Source organism: Loxodonta africana, chromosome 3 (genome assembly GCF_030014295.1).
Source record: "Loxodonta africana isolate mLoxAfr1 chromosome 3, mLoxAfr1.hap2, whole genome shotgun sequence".
Classification (NCBI taxonomy): Eukaryota; Metazoa; Chordata; class Mammalia; order Proboscidea; family Elephantidae; genus Loxodonta; species Loxodonta africana.
This window is the reverse complement of record NC_087344.1, coordinates 127,885,457-127,899,597: the sequence shown is the minus strand read 5'-3', so window position 1 is coordinate 127,899,597 and position 14,141 is coordinate 127,885,457.

Below are 14,141 nucleotides of genomic sequence, written 5' to 3'. Positions count from 1 at the left end.
CAGAAATGAATATGTAGAAATGCTTACGATTGCAAAATGGCCTCTCCCCTTCCCCACCAGAACACTCTCCAGCTCCCAGTATGCCCACCATTCCCAGGAGCCTGTGCTAGTGAGAGGCCTGGGAGTTAAAACTTCTTTAGTGTCACAGTATGTCTACCTCTGTAGAAGTCTTCAAATTTTGCTGATTCCCTGTCAGTGAAGAGTTTGCCCATATACCCTGCCCGTGGCCAGGGGAGTGGGGTGCCATGATTGGTCCACTCTAGGTCAGGTGCTTACCCCTGTATCTAGGTTGGGATATTTGTGATTGGAGCACCCTCTCCTTACCCTGCACCACCTATCTGTTGATTTGTTTTGCTGTGGTGGCTTGCATGTTGCTATGATGCTGGAAGCTATGCCACCAGTATTTTAAATACCAGCAGGGTCACCTGTGGTGAACAGGTTTCAGCAGACCTTCCAGACTATGACAGACTAGGAAGAAAGACCTGACTATCTACTTCTGAAAATTAGCCAGCGAAAACCCTATGAATTACATCAGAATATTGTCTGTTATAGTGCTGAAAGATGAACCCCATAGGTTGGAAGGCCCTCAAAATACACCACAGCTGCAACAATGGAGTAGAGCATACTAATGATTGCAAAGGTAGCACAGGACCAGGCAACATTTTGTACTGTTGTAGAGTCAGAGTCGACTTGATGGTAGCTAATAACAACCCCTCATTCTGAAACACGTGGTTGAAGTAGGGAAGGAACAGTTACCTAAAAGAATGGAAGTGGAGGGAAGTTGATTTTACCAAAATAGTTTTTAAGACAACGAGTATGGTACAGGTTTAAAGAAAATACTGGAAAAGGGAGAGTCTTTAGATAGGAGGCCCAATTCAGAGACTGTAGCCCAGTTCTGAAATGATCATGTCTTGGACTAGGCTGGTGGCAGTGGGGAAAGAAAGAAAGGATCAGTCATGAGTATACTTCAGAAGAAGGGATTCAGCAAACTTGGACCTTACAGCTTTCACCACTGTTAATGAATCCATAAGAAGCCCTGGTGGTGCAGTGGTTAAAGCATTCAACTGCTAACTGAGGTTGGTGGTTTGAAACTGCCACCAGTTCTGTAGGACAAAGATGTGGAACCCTTGGAAACCCAATGGGTTCGCTATGAATCAGAATTGACCTGATGGCAGTGGGTGGGTGGGAATGAATCCATAATAGCCCAACAGAGAACCAAATGCCATCCACTCTTTAGGTATAGATCCAGCTGTTTTGAGTTTTATTTCATACCCATTCAGTGCCCTCACAGAGCCCAAGGATGCTAAACCAAAAACCCATTGCCGACGAGTCAATTCTGACTCATAGGGACCCTTTAGGACAGAGTAGCACTGCCCCATAGGGTTTCCAAGGCTGTAATCTCTATGGAAGCAGACTGCTGCATTTTTTTCCCATGGAGCTGCGGGTGGGTTCCAACCGCCGACCTTTCGGTAGCAGCAGAGCACTTTAACCACTGCACCACCAGGGTTCCTTCAAAAGATGCTACTTATGACTTATTTAAAACTCTATTTACATACGCTCACTTACCAATTCTCAGGGTAGAGTTTCTTGCCTTTTTTTTTTCTTTCTTTCAATAGGGTAGCTACGTATATTGTCCCTACACATTAAGGTAGCAGAAAGCTGGTGCCTTGTTTTTTCAAAATGATCTTCTACGACAATTTTGGTCTCTGTCTTTGCAATGGGAACATCACTATTTCTTAAATACCAGTCTCTGGCCTCCTTATAAGTAACAGGTCAGCTTCCATATTTAATGGCTCCCACTCAGGCCATAAAAACTTTGATATACTTAAACTAGTCTTTCACCAAAATTTAGCAGTAAACAACAGCCCTATAAAGCCTTCCAATAGGCAAGAGAACACCCGCTCAGTTGCTATAATTATTAATTTTCTCTTTGTGATGACCCTTGAGGAATATAGTTAAAAAGCAGAGATACCACCTTTGTCCTTTTCTCCATCTGTTTATTTTGCACAGTTAATTGTCATCTCTTTGTTTCACACAGGAGTAAAACGCTGCTGCACCTCTTGTTTGTAACTCTTGAATGTGCAGCAAAGCGTAAATCCTTTAATTACAACATAATCAAGAATTTACTTTCCACAAACTGCTTTTCATCTCTTTCTCTCTCACATGGCTGCTGGTGTTTGGAGTAGTTTCAAGTTGTTTGAGAATGTGCTTGCATCAACAAAATCAGCAGTTTCCTCTTTTACACAGCGTTAACGACAGAGAAATGGAAGTTCCAACAAGGTTCACGGAAACCTACCTGTGGCAGACTTGTTCTCCTGGCCTGTGGCATTATTACTCAAAGTATGCTTAACTAGACAACACATTCCTAACAATAGATGTCGTGATCCTAAATGCAGTAGGACAACTGACTAGGATTCTAATGTTATTCTGTGTATCTCAAAACCTTCCCAGCTGAGGGAAATGGAACTTTTTTCATTACTTGTAGCCCATTTTGGCAATATCACTTAAGCATTCGTGTCTCTGAATGGCATTGAGAGGGGCATTTAGGAAATGGGGTAATCGATTGTGCCCTCATTAGTTATACACTCAGAGATGATTGAAATCTCATTAATTTACATATCTGCAACCATCGGTTCACTTTTATTTAACAGATACTTATTTAGTTTACTCTCTGTGCCAGGTACCATGTTATGGGTTGAGTACCCAAATCTGAATAAAATATGTCCTTCTTCCTCTCCCAGTGCAGATTCTGTTGAGGAGTCAGAATTGTTAATACTTAATTTTTATTTTTTTAAATAATTTTTATTGAGGTTTAAGTGAAAGTTTACAAATCAAGTCAGTCTGTGACATATAAGCTTATATACACCTTACTACATACTCCCATTTACTCTCCCCCTGATGAGTCAGCCCACTCCCTTCTTCCAGTCTCTCCTTTTGTGACCATTTTGTCAGTTTCTAACCCTCTCTACCCTCCCATCTCCCCTCCAGACAGGAGATGCCAACACAGTCTCAAGTGTCCACCTGATACAAGTAGCTCACTCTTCATCAGCATCTCTCTCCAACCCATTCTCCAGTCCCTTCCATGTCTGATGAGTTGTCTTTGGGAATGGTTCCTGTCCTGGGCCAACAGAAGGTTTGGGGACCATGACCACTGGGATTCCTCTAGTGTCAGTCAGACCATTAAGCCTGGTCTTTTTATGAGAATTTGGGGTCTGCATCCCACTGTTCTCCTGCTCCCTTAGGAGTTCTCTGTTGTGCTCCTTGTCAGGGCAGTCATCAGTTGTGGCCGGGCACCATCTAGTTCTTCTGGTCTCAGGATGATGTAAGTCTTTAGTTCATGTGGCCCTTTCTGTCTCGGGCTCATAGTTATCGTGTGACCTTGGTGTTCTTCATTCTCCTTTGATCCAGGTCGGTTGAGACCAATTGATGCATCTTAGATGGCCACTTGTTAGCATTTAAGACCCCAGACGCCACAGTTCAAAGTGGGTTGCAGAATGTTTTCATAATCGAGTTTATTATGCCAATTGACTTAGAAGTCCCCTTAAGCCATAGTCCCCAAACCCCCGCCCTTGCTCTGCTGACCTTCAAAGCATTCAGTTTATCCCAGAAACTTCTTTGCTTTTGATCCTGTCCAGTTGAGCTGACCTTCCCTGTATTGAGTATTGTCCTTCCCTTCACCTAAAGTAGTTCTTATCTACTAACTAATCAGTAAATAACCCTCTCCCACCCTCCCTCCCTCCCTCCCCCTATCATAACCACAAAAGAATGTGTTCTTCTCAGTTTATACTATTTCTCAAGAACTTATAATAGTGGTCTTATACAGTATTTGTCCTTTTGCATCTGACTAATTTCACTCAGCATAATGCCTTCCAGGTTCCTCCATGTTATGAAATGTTTCACGGATTTGTCACTGTTCTTTATCAATGCATAATATTCCATTGTGTTAATGTACCATAATTTATTTAACCATTCATCTATTGATGGACACCTTGGTTGCTTCCAGCTTTTTGCTATTGTAAACAGTGCTGCAATTAACATGGGTGTGCATACATCTGTTCGTGTAAAGGCTCTTATTTCTCTAGGGTATATTCCGAGGAGTGGGATTTCTGGGTTGTATGGTAGTTCTATTTCTAACTGTTTAAGAAAACGCCAGATAGATTTCCAAAGTGGTTGTACCGTTTTACATTCCCACCAGCAGTGTAGAAGAGTTCCAATCTCTCCGCAGCCCCTCCAACATTTATTATTTTGTGTTTTTTGAATTAATGCCAGCCTTGTTGGAGTGAGATGGAATCTCATCTTAGTTTTAATTTGCATTTCTCTAATGGCTAATGATCTAGACCATTTTCTCATGTATCTGTTAGCTGCCTGAATATCTTCTTTAGTGAAGTGCATGTTCATATCCTTTGCCCACTTTTTGATTGGGTTGTTTGTCTTTTTGTGGTTGAGTTTTAACAGAATCATATAGATTTTAGAGATCAGGCGCTGGTCAGAGATGTCATAGCTGAAAATTTTTTCTCAATCTGTCGGTGGTCTTTTTACTCTTTTGGTGAAGTCTTTAGATGAGCATAGGTGTTGATTTTTAGGAGCTCCCAGTTATCTGGTTTCTCTTTGTCATTTTTAGTAATGTTTTGTATTCTGTTTATGCCTTGTATTAGGGCTCCTAATGTTGTCCCTATTTTTTCTTCCATGATCTTTATCATTTTAGTCTTTATGTTTAGGTCTTTGATCCACTTGGAGTTAGTTTTTGTGCATGGCGTGAGGTATGGGTCCTGTTTCATTTTTTTGCACATGGATATCCAGTTATGCCAGCACCACTTGTTAAAAAGACTATCTTTTCCCCAATTAACTGACCCTGGGCCTTTGTCAAACATCAGCTGCTCATATGTGGATGGATTTATTTCTGGATTCTCAATTCTGTTCCATTGGTCTATGTGCCTGTTGTACCAATACCAGGCTGTTTTGACTACTTTGGCTGTATAATATGTTCTAAAATCAGGTAGCTTGAGGCCTCCCACTTCCTTCTTCTTTTTCATTATGCTTTACTCATCTGGGGCTTCTTTCCCTTCCATATGAAGTTGGTGATTTGTTTCTCCATCACTTTAAAAAATGTCATTGGAATTTGGATCGGAAGTGCATTGTATGTATAGATGGCTCTTGGTAGAATAGACATTTTTATAATGTTAAATCTTCCTATCCATGAGCAAGGCATGTTTTTCCACTTATGTAAGTCCCTTTTAGTTTCTTGCACTAGTACTTTGTAGTTTTCTTTGTATAGGCCTTTTACATCTTTGGTAAGATTTATTCCTAAGTATTTTATCTTCTTGGGGGCTACTGTGAATGGTATTGATTTGGTTATTTCCTCTTTGATGTTCTTTTTGTTGATGTAGAGGAATCCAAGTGATTTTTGTATGTTTAACTTGTAACCTGAGACTCTGCCGAACTCTTCTATTAGTTTCAGTAGTTTTCTGGAGGATTCCTTAGGGTTTTCTGTGTATAAGATCATGTCATCTTCAAATAGAGGTAATTTTACTTCTTCCTTGCCAATCTGGATACGCTTTATTTCTTTATCTAGCCTAATTGCTCTGGCTAGGACCTCTAGCACAATGTTGAATAAGAGCAGTGATAAAGGGCATCCTTGTCTGGTTCCCGTTCTCAAGGGAAATGCTTTCAGGCTCTCTCCATTTAGAATGATGTTGGCTGTTGGCTTTGTATAAATGCCCTTTATTATGTTGAGAAATTTTCCTTCAATTCCTATTTTGCTGAGAGTTTTTATCACGAATGGGTGTTGGACTTTGTCAAATGCCTTTTCTGCATCAATTGAGAAGATCATGTGGTTTTTGTCTTTTATTTATATGGTGGATTACATTAATGGTTTTTGTAATATTAAACCAGCCTTTTTTTTTTTTTTTTTGCATACCTGGTATAAATCCCACTTGGTCGTGGTGGATTATTTTTTTTGATATGTTGTTGAATTCTATTGCCTAGAATTTTGTTGAGGATTTTTTCATCCATGTTCATGATGTTCATGAGGGATATAGATCTGTAATTTTCTTTTTTTGTGGTGTCTCTACCTGGTTTTGGCATCAGGGATATGGTGGCTTCATAGAATGAGTTAGGTAGTATTCCATCATTTTCCATGCTTTGAAATACCTTTAGTAGTAGTGGTGTTAACTCATCTCTGAAAGTTTGGTAGAACTCCACAGTGAAGCCGTCTGGGCCAGGGCATTATTTTGTTGGGAGTTTTTTGATTACCGTTTCAATCTCTTTTTTTGTTATGGGTCTATTTAGTTGTTCTAATTCTGATTGTGTTAGTTTAGGTAGGTAGTGTTTTTCTAGGAATTCATCCATTTCTTCTAGGTTTGCAAATTTGTTAGAGTACAATTTTTTGTAATAATCTGATATTCTTTTAATTTCATTTGGGTCTGTTGTGATATGGCCCATCTCGTCTCTTATTTGGTTTATTTGTTTCCTTTCCTGTATTTCTTTAGTCAGTCTGGTCAATGGTTTATCAATTTTATTAATTTTTTCGATGAACCAGCTTTTGGCTTTGTTAATTCTTTCAATTGTTTTTCTGTTCTCTATTTCATTTAGTTCAGCTCTAATTTTTATTACTTGTTTTCTTCTGGTGCCTGATGGATTCTTTTGTTGCTCACTTTCTATTTGTTCAAGTTGTAGGGATAGTTCTCTGATTTTGGCTCTTTCTTCTTTTTGTATGTGTGCATTTATTGATATAAACTGACCTCTGAGCACTGCTTTTGCTGTGTCCCAGAGGTTTTGATAGGAAGTGTTTTCATTCTCATTGCATTCTATGAATTTCTTTATTCCCTCCTTGATGTCTTCTATAACCCAGTCTTTTTTCAGGAGGGTATTGTTCAGTTTCCAATTATTTGATTTCTTTTTCTTGATTTTTCTGTTATTGATTTCCACTTTTATGGCCTTGTGGTCTGAGAAGATGCTTTGTAATATTTCGATGTTTTGGATTCTGCAAAGGTTTGTTTTATGACCTAATATTGTGATCTATTCTAGAGAATGTTCCATGTGCACTAGAAAAAAAAGTATACTTTGCAGCTGTTGGGTGGAGTGTTCTGTATAGGTCTATGAGGTCGAGTTGGTTGATTGTAGCAATTAGGTCTTCCGTATCTCTATTGAGGTTCTTACTGGAAGTCCTATCCTTCTCTGAAAGTGGTGTGTTGAAGTCTCCTACTATAATTGTGGAGGTGTGTATCTCACTTTTCAGTTCTGTTGAAGTTTGTTTTATGTATCTTGCAGCCCTGTCATTGGGTGCATAAATATTTAATATGGTTGTCTTCCTGATTAGTTGTCCCTTTAATCATTATGTAGTGTCCTTCTTTATCCTTTGTGGTGGATTTAACTTTGAAGTCTATTTTGTCAGAAATTAATATTGCTATACCTGCTCTTTTTTGATTGTTATTTGCTTGATATATATTTTTTCCATCCTTTGATTTTTAGTTTGTTTGTGTCTCTAAGTCTAAGGTGTGTCTCTTGTAGGCAACATATAGATGGATTGTGTTTCTTTATCCAGTCTGAGACTCTCTGTCTCTTTATTGGTACATTTAGTCCATTTACATTCAGGGTAATTATAGATAAGTATGTGTTTAGTGCTGTCATTTTGATGCCTTTTTGTGTGTGTTGTTGACAATTTCATTTTTCCACTTACTTTTTTGTGCTGAGACGTTTTTCTTTGTAAATTGTGTGTTCCTCATTTTCATAGTCATTGAATTTATGTTTGCTGAGTCATTATGTTTTTCTCGGTTTTTATTTTGAGTTATGGAATTGTTAGTCCTCTTTGTGGTTACCTTAATTTTTACCCCTATTTTTCTAAGTAAAAACCTATCTTGTATCGTCCTATATCACCTTGTTTTCCTCTCCATATGGCCGTTCTATGCCTCCTGTATTTAGTCCCTCTTTTTGATTATTGTGATCTTTTACATATTGACTTAAATGATTCCCTGTTATGAGCATTTTTTCTTTTTAAAATTAATCTTAATTTGTTTTTGTGATTTCCTTATTTGAGTTGATATCAGGATGTTCTGTTCTGTGACCTTGTGTTGTGTTGTTATCTGATGTTATTGATTTTCTGACCAAACAATTTCCTTTAGTATTTCTTGTAGCTTTGGTTTGGTTTTTGCAAATTCTCTAAGCTTGTGTTTATCTGTAAATATCTTAATTTCGCCTTCATATTTCGGAGAGAGTTTTGCTGGATAAATGATCCTTGGCTGGCAGTTTTTCTCCTTCCGTGCTCTATATATGTCATCCCATTGCCTTCTTGATTGCATGGTTTCTGCTGAGTAGTCTGAACTTATTCTTATTGATTCTCCTTTGTAGGATACATTTCTTTTATCCCTGGCTGCTTTTAAAATTTTCTCATTATCCTTGGTTTTGGCAAGTTTGGTGATAATATGTCTTTGTGATTTTCTTTTTGGATCAATCTTAAATGGGGTCCGATGAGCATCTTGGATAGATATCCTTTCGTCTTTCATGATGTCAGGGAAGTTTTCTGCCAACAGATCTTCAACTATTCTCTCTGTATTTTCTGTTATCCCTCCCTGTTCTGGAACTCCAATCACATGCAAGTTATTCTTCTTGATAGAGTCCCACATGATTCTTAGGGTTTCTTCATTTTTTTTAATTCTTTTATCTGATTTTTCTTCAACTATATTGGTGTCAATTACTTTACCTCCAACTCCCCCACTCTGCATTCCAATTCCTCGATTCTGCTCCTCTTACTTCCTATTGAGTTGTCTAATTCTGTAATTTTAGTGTTAATCTTTTGGATTTCTGAATGCTGTCTCTCTATGGATTCTTGCAGCTTATTAATTTTTCCACTAGGTTCTTGAATAATCTTTTTGATTTCTTCAACTGCTTTATCAGTGTGTTCCCTGGCTTTTTCTGTAGATTGCCTTATTTCATTTTTGAGATCATCCCTGATGTCTTGAAGCATTCCGTAAATTCTTTTTTTTATATTCTGCATCTGGCAATTCCAGGATTGTATTTTCATTTGGGAAAGATTTTGATCCTTTAATTTGGGGAGTTGTAGAAGCAATCATGGTCTGCTTCTTTATGTGGTTTGATATCGACTGCCGTTTCCGAGCCATCTATAAGATATTGTAATGATTTATTTTATATTTGCTCAGTGAGTCTTATCTTGTTTTGTTTTCTTTCGATATACATAGATGGGCTACTAGATTGTGCTGTCTTGATTGTTGTAGCCTTTGAATCACTTATGTCCTCTTACCAGCTTGTTTGGGCTGTTATCAGAAATATAAGCCTAAGAGTCCATTCACTATTCTTGAGTAGAAGCTGATTTTGGGTCAGCAAGTGTGTGGGGTGTACTGTCACCTATTTGCTTAGAGGAGTAGTGGTGATAGTTGTGTGCACCAGATTCTAGTAGCAGCAGGGGGTCACATTCCAGGGGGGGCAGGATGCTGACAGGCTTCCCCCAAGTGCCAGTGAGGTAAGTGTGTCTCTCTTCCTAAAGCACTTTGGTGGGTGGGCTCTGCAGCTGTACCTTAGGCACCCAATGCATGTACCTCTACAGATTGGTAGATGTCACTATCCTCAGACCCCTATGGCAGGAGGTTAGGTGGTTTGGGTGGAGCTTCAGCCCTCAGTTCCCTGTTGTGGGTCAGCGAGGGCTCTGTTTAAGAGGTAGAGATATCAGACCTGGGAAACTTGTCTTTCCAGTAATCCGCTAAAAGGATTACAGTCAGATCCCTATCAGAATTGCCTTTGCATTATAATAGCCACCTTGTTCCCTGTAGGGATGAAAGCCCAAGACTGTGGATCTCATATGCTTGGCTGGAGCTGGTTCTGTATTTTTAGTCCAATTTCGGGAAGTCAGGGAAGGATTCTTGGTCCCTGGGTTTTTTGTAGCTGCTTCTCTGAGGCCAGGAGAATGGGTTAGGAAAAGACAAAACAAACAAACAAAAAACCCCCGAGCACTTCACTCTCTGGCCCAGGAAATTCCAATGTTAATGAAGCTGCCTGGGAGGGGGAGGGGAGGGATCAGATAGATAGAAGAGAGTAGAGCCCAGGAATATAGAGAAAGTTACTTATCTTGCTTGGCGAGGACTGTTTCATCTGAGATTCCCGAGGCGTGGGTAGCCTGTGTGCGTTGGCTGGGTCGAGATTGCCCCTGGGGTCAGGCCCGCGTCCTGTGCATGTGCTGTCTCAGAAGCCATGGTCAGTTCCTCCGCTCCCGGTCCAAAGTCCAGCGCCACGGTTCCTCGGCTGGGATGCTGCACTTCCGGCTCCAAAACCAGTTGCTGCTTCCTGGTGACTTCTCCTCCTCTCAGCCGCGTTGCTGCGCTTCCTGCATGCACTGGCTGGGCTTCCCCTGAGGTCACTTCAGGAGGCTAGGGCTGCGTCCTGTGTTTGCGCCGTCTCAGGATGCTATGCTCAGCTCTGCTGCACCCAGTCCAAAACCCGGTGCCAAGGTTTTCTGACTGGGATGCTGGCTCCAGGCTCCGAAAACAGTCGCTGCTTCCCGTGGTTGCTGTTTCGTTCTCTCCTTAGCCCCGTTAGTGTGCAGTCTGCTTGTGCTGGCTGAGTCTCTACGGAGGTTACCCCAGGGGGCTAGGGGTTAGGGCTGTGTCCCGTGCCTGCCCCACCTCAGCAAGCCACTATTAGCCCCGCCATCTGGCACCAGGGAACCCCGAGGGCTCAAGGCTGTGAAGTGGGTCGCAGGTTCCAGAAGCAGTCGCTGGTTCAGGGCGCAACTTTTCACTTGCCTGTCACTCAGGTCAACTCTTTAGATCTGTGTTTGATGGTCAGGGTTCGTAGATTGTCATGTATGTGATCGATTCACTTGTTTTTTCGAGTGTTTGTTGCAAGAGGGATCCGAGGTAGCATCTACCTAGTCAGCCATCTTGGCCCCGCCTCCAAACTTTATTTTTAATGCAGTGTGGTAAATTCAATGATAGAAATGTATATTACACACAAAATAAGGGGTACCTGACTCATTTTACAGGGCTTGGGGAGGAGGTCAGGAAGGGCTTCCAGGAGGAGAGCCTACTGGAATTGGATCTTTAAGAAGGAAGAAAGAGTTAGGGGAATAGTGAAGGCAGAGGATATGAGACACAAAACAGCACAGAGTGTGTGGGTAACAATAAGCAGCTTGAATTTCTAGCAATTAAAGTGCAAGATAAAGAGCGGAGGAAAAGAGGGTAGAGAATTAGGTAGGAACAGATCACGGAGGTGCTTGTATGCCATCCAAAAGACATAGAACTTGATCCTACAGGCAATGGTGGGGAGGCGAGGGGCGTTAAAAATCATGAAGTGAGTGACTATTATGGTTTAGTTTGGATTCGGCAGCCTGGGTAGAATGAAATTGAGAAAGGCAAGATTGGAGGTAGAAGGCGTGAGGCATTACAGTTGTAAAAAAGAACTGATGAGGACCTGGGAAGGTACGTAGTAGAGAAGATAGTGGGAAGGGGTGGGCATAAGAAACATTCTGGAGTTGAAACTCAAGGTAGGGGACCAGGGTGGTGGTGCAGATGTAGGAATCTTTACCATGTACACTATGGTTAAGACCAGAAGCATGATTAGTACAGCTGAGTGGAGTGTGTGGATTAAGAACAACAACAAGGTAATCTCAGTCATCTAGGGGATGCAGACCCTTGTACAGCAGGGGAAGAGAATGCCAGTGAAGCAGACTGGGTAGAGAGGAAAGATGCTGTGATGCTTAGTCTTATGTGCAAACTTGGCTAGGCTATAAAAAAAGTATCCAGTTATTTAACCAAGCACTAATTTAAGTGTTGCTATGAAGGTGTTTTGTAAATGTGCTTAATATCTATAATCAGTTGACTTTAAGTAGAGATTACCCTTGCTATTGTGGGTGGGCCTCATACAATTAGTTGAAGGCCTTAAGAGGGAAAACTGAGTTTTCACAAAGAAGATGAAATTTTGCCTCAAGGCTGCAGCATCTAAACCTGTTTTCAGATTTCCAGCCTGCTGACCTACCCTATGAATCCCAGACTACCCAGTCCCACAGTCATATGAGACAGTTCCTTAAAAACTGTCTGTCTGTCGATCCATCTGTCTGTCTATACATCCACCCACCCATCCATTGATCCACCCATCCATCTTTATATACAAACATATATAGTATATCCTCTTGGTACCATTTCTCTGGAGAAGCCTGACTGATACAGATGATGAATAGCAAAGCGTGGTGTGACAGAAACCAAGTGGTCATAGAGTTGAAGATGTTGCAGCAATTGTGTTGAACCTTCATAGCTGGTGCTGGATAAAGCTGGGATTAATTAGTTGATTCAACAAATATTTATTGAGTACCAACTGTGTATCACACATGTACTATATAGTTTACAGTATTTTTAATGTATTACTTTCCCAAGGTCAACTTGCAACTGACCAGCAAAAAGTAAACCACAAAATAGATTTGCTGAATTCCAATCTGTTAAGTATTTCTATGACCTTTTGTTTTTGTGCCATCATTGTTTTTAGTTTATTTCTGCTTCTAACTTTAGTATTTTTTATATAGTACAAAAAGGCAGAGACTTCCATCTGAGCATGGTATTCAGTAGAGCAGTGGCAGAGATTTTGTTGATTGCTGGTAAAATAAATGCAATAGAATAAGAAAACGTTCCTCCAAACAAACAGGCTAGACTGTATAGCTAAAGACTGAGTGTTCTCACTGCTTAACTGAAAAGATTGTTCTTCATTATTCAACTGGAGAAAGTTTACCTCTTTCTCTCTGTTTCTAGTTCCTGTAATGGTAAAAATGTGTCATGATCTTTTCAACACTGCCACGTGCAAACATACATTTACCACATGTTAAGTGCGTGATATGGGAGACTAAAACTCATCTTACTTAGGTAAACCTTTATGCAGGATTAGTGATACTTGCCTCATTTAATTAGCAACTCGTAAGGCAGAAAAAATCTCCTGGGCTACATAGAGGAAGTTGTTATTGTTAGTTGCCATCAAATCACCTTTTACTCATGGCAACCTTTTGTATAACAGAATGAAATGTGGGCTGTACATGGTATGTTGGTATGTCTCAGTTCATAGTTGTGTGCTGTGATGGTCAAAGTTGTGTATCAACTTGGCTGGGTCATGATTCTCAGTGGTTTAGCAGTTACGATGTAGTTTGGTAGCTATGTAATAATGTAATCACCTCCATGATGAGATCTATTATGAGCAGCCAGTCAGTTGAAAGGGAGTTTTCTTGGGGCTGTGGCCTGCACGCAATATAGGTGGACTTTCCAGCCAAGCTCATTGGCTTTTTTTGCTCTGGACTCTGCAGCTGACTCCTATTCATCTGACCTCTGGTTCTCAGAACTTGAGCTGGCAGCTTATTGGCCGATCCTGGGATTCATAAGTCTCCACAGCCTGTGAGCCAGAGACCTGATGTCTGACCTGCCTATCTAGGGTTCACCAGCCCCTGCAGCTACATGAGTCAGGAGAAGCGTCCAGCTTGACCCACGGACTTAGGACTTTCCAGCCTCTACAACCAAGTGATCCATTTCCTTGATATAAATCTCTCTTTATATATGTATTTATATGTTTCACAGGTTTTGCTTCTCTAGAGAACTCAGCCTAAGACATGTATCTTCCAACCTAGGGTGCTCATCTTCCAACACTGTATCGGACAGTATTCTGTTGTGTCCCATAAGGTTTTCATTAACTAGTTTTTGGAAGTAGATAACTGAGATTTTCTTCCTATTCTGTCTCAGTCTGAAAGGTCTGCTGAAACCTGTCCACCACGAATGACCCTGCTGGTATTTGAAATACCAGTGGTATAGTTTCCAGCATCACAGCAACATGCAAGGTATCATGGTACCACCAACTGACAGATGAGTGATACAGAGGTAGTTAGAGATGTTTTATTATTTAAATATTTTCTTTTGTATTTATTTCTTGACTTGCCCAAGCCACACCCCAGAATTAAAAAACAAAAACAAAGACAAAAAAAACTTCAACAGATCTGGTGACTAATGAGAGCAGTCATTTTTTAGTCAACAAACTTTTGCTGACAAACATTTTAGGTCCCTCAGTGGGAATAGGGGTAATAAAGATTGACAAGCTCTACTTAACCACCTTTGAATGATTCACAGTCTTATAGGATAATTTACGTATGTGGAAATTGTGAACTCTTT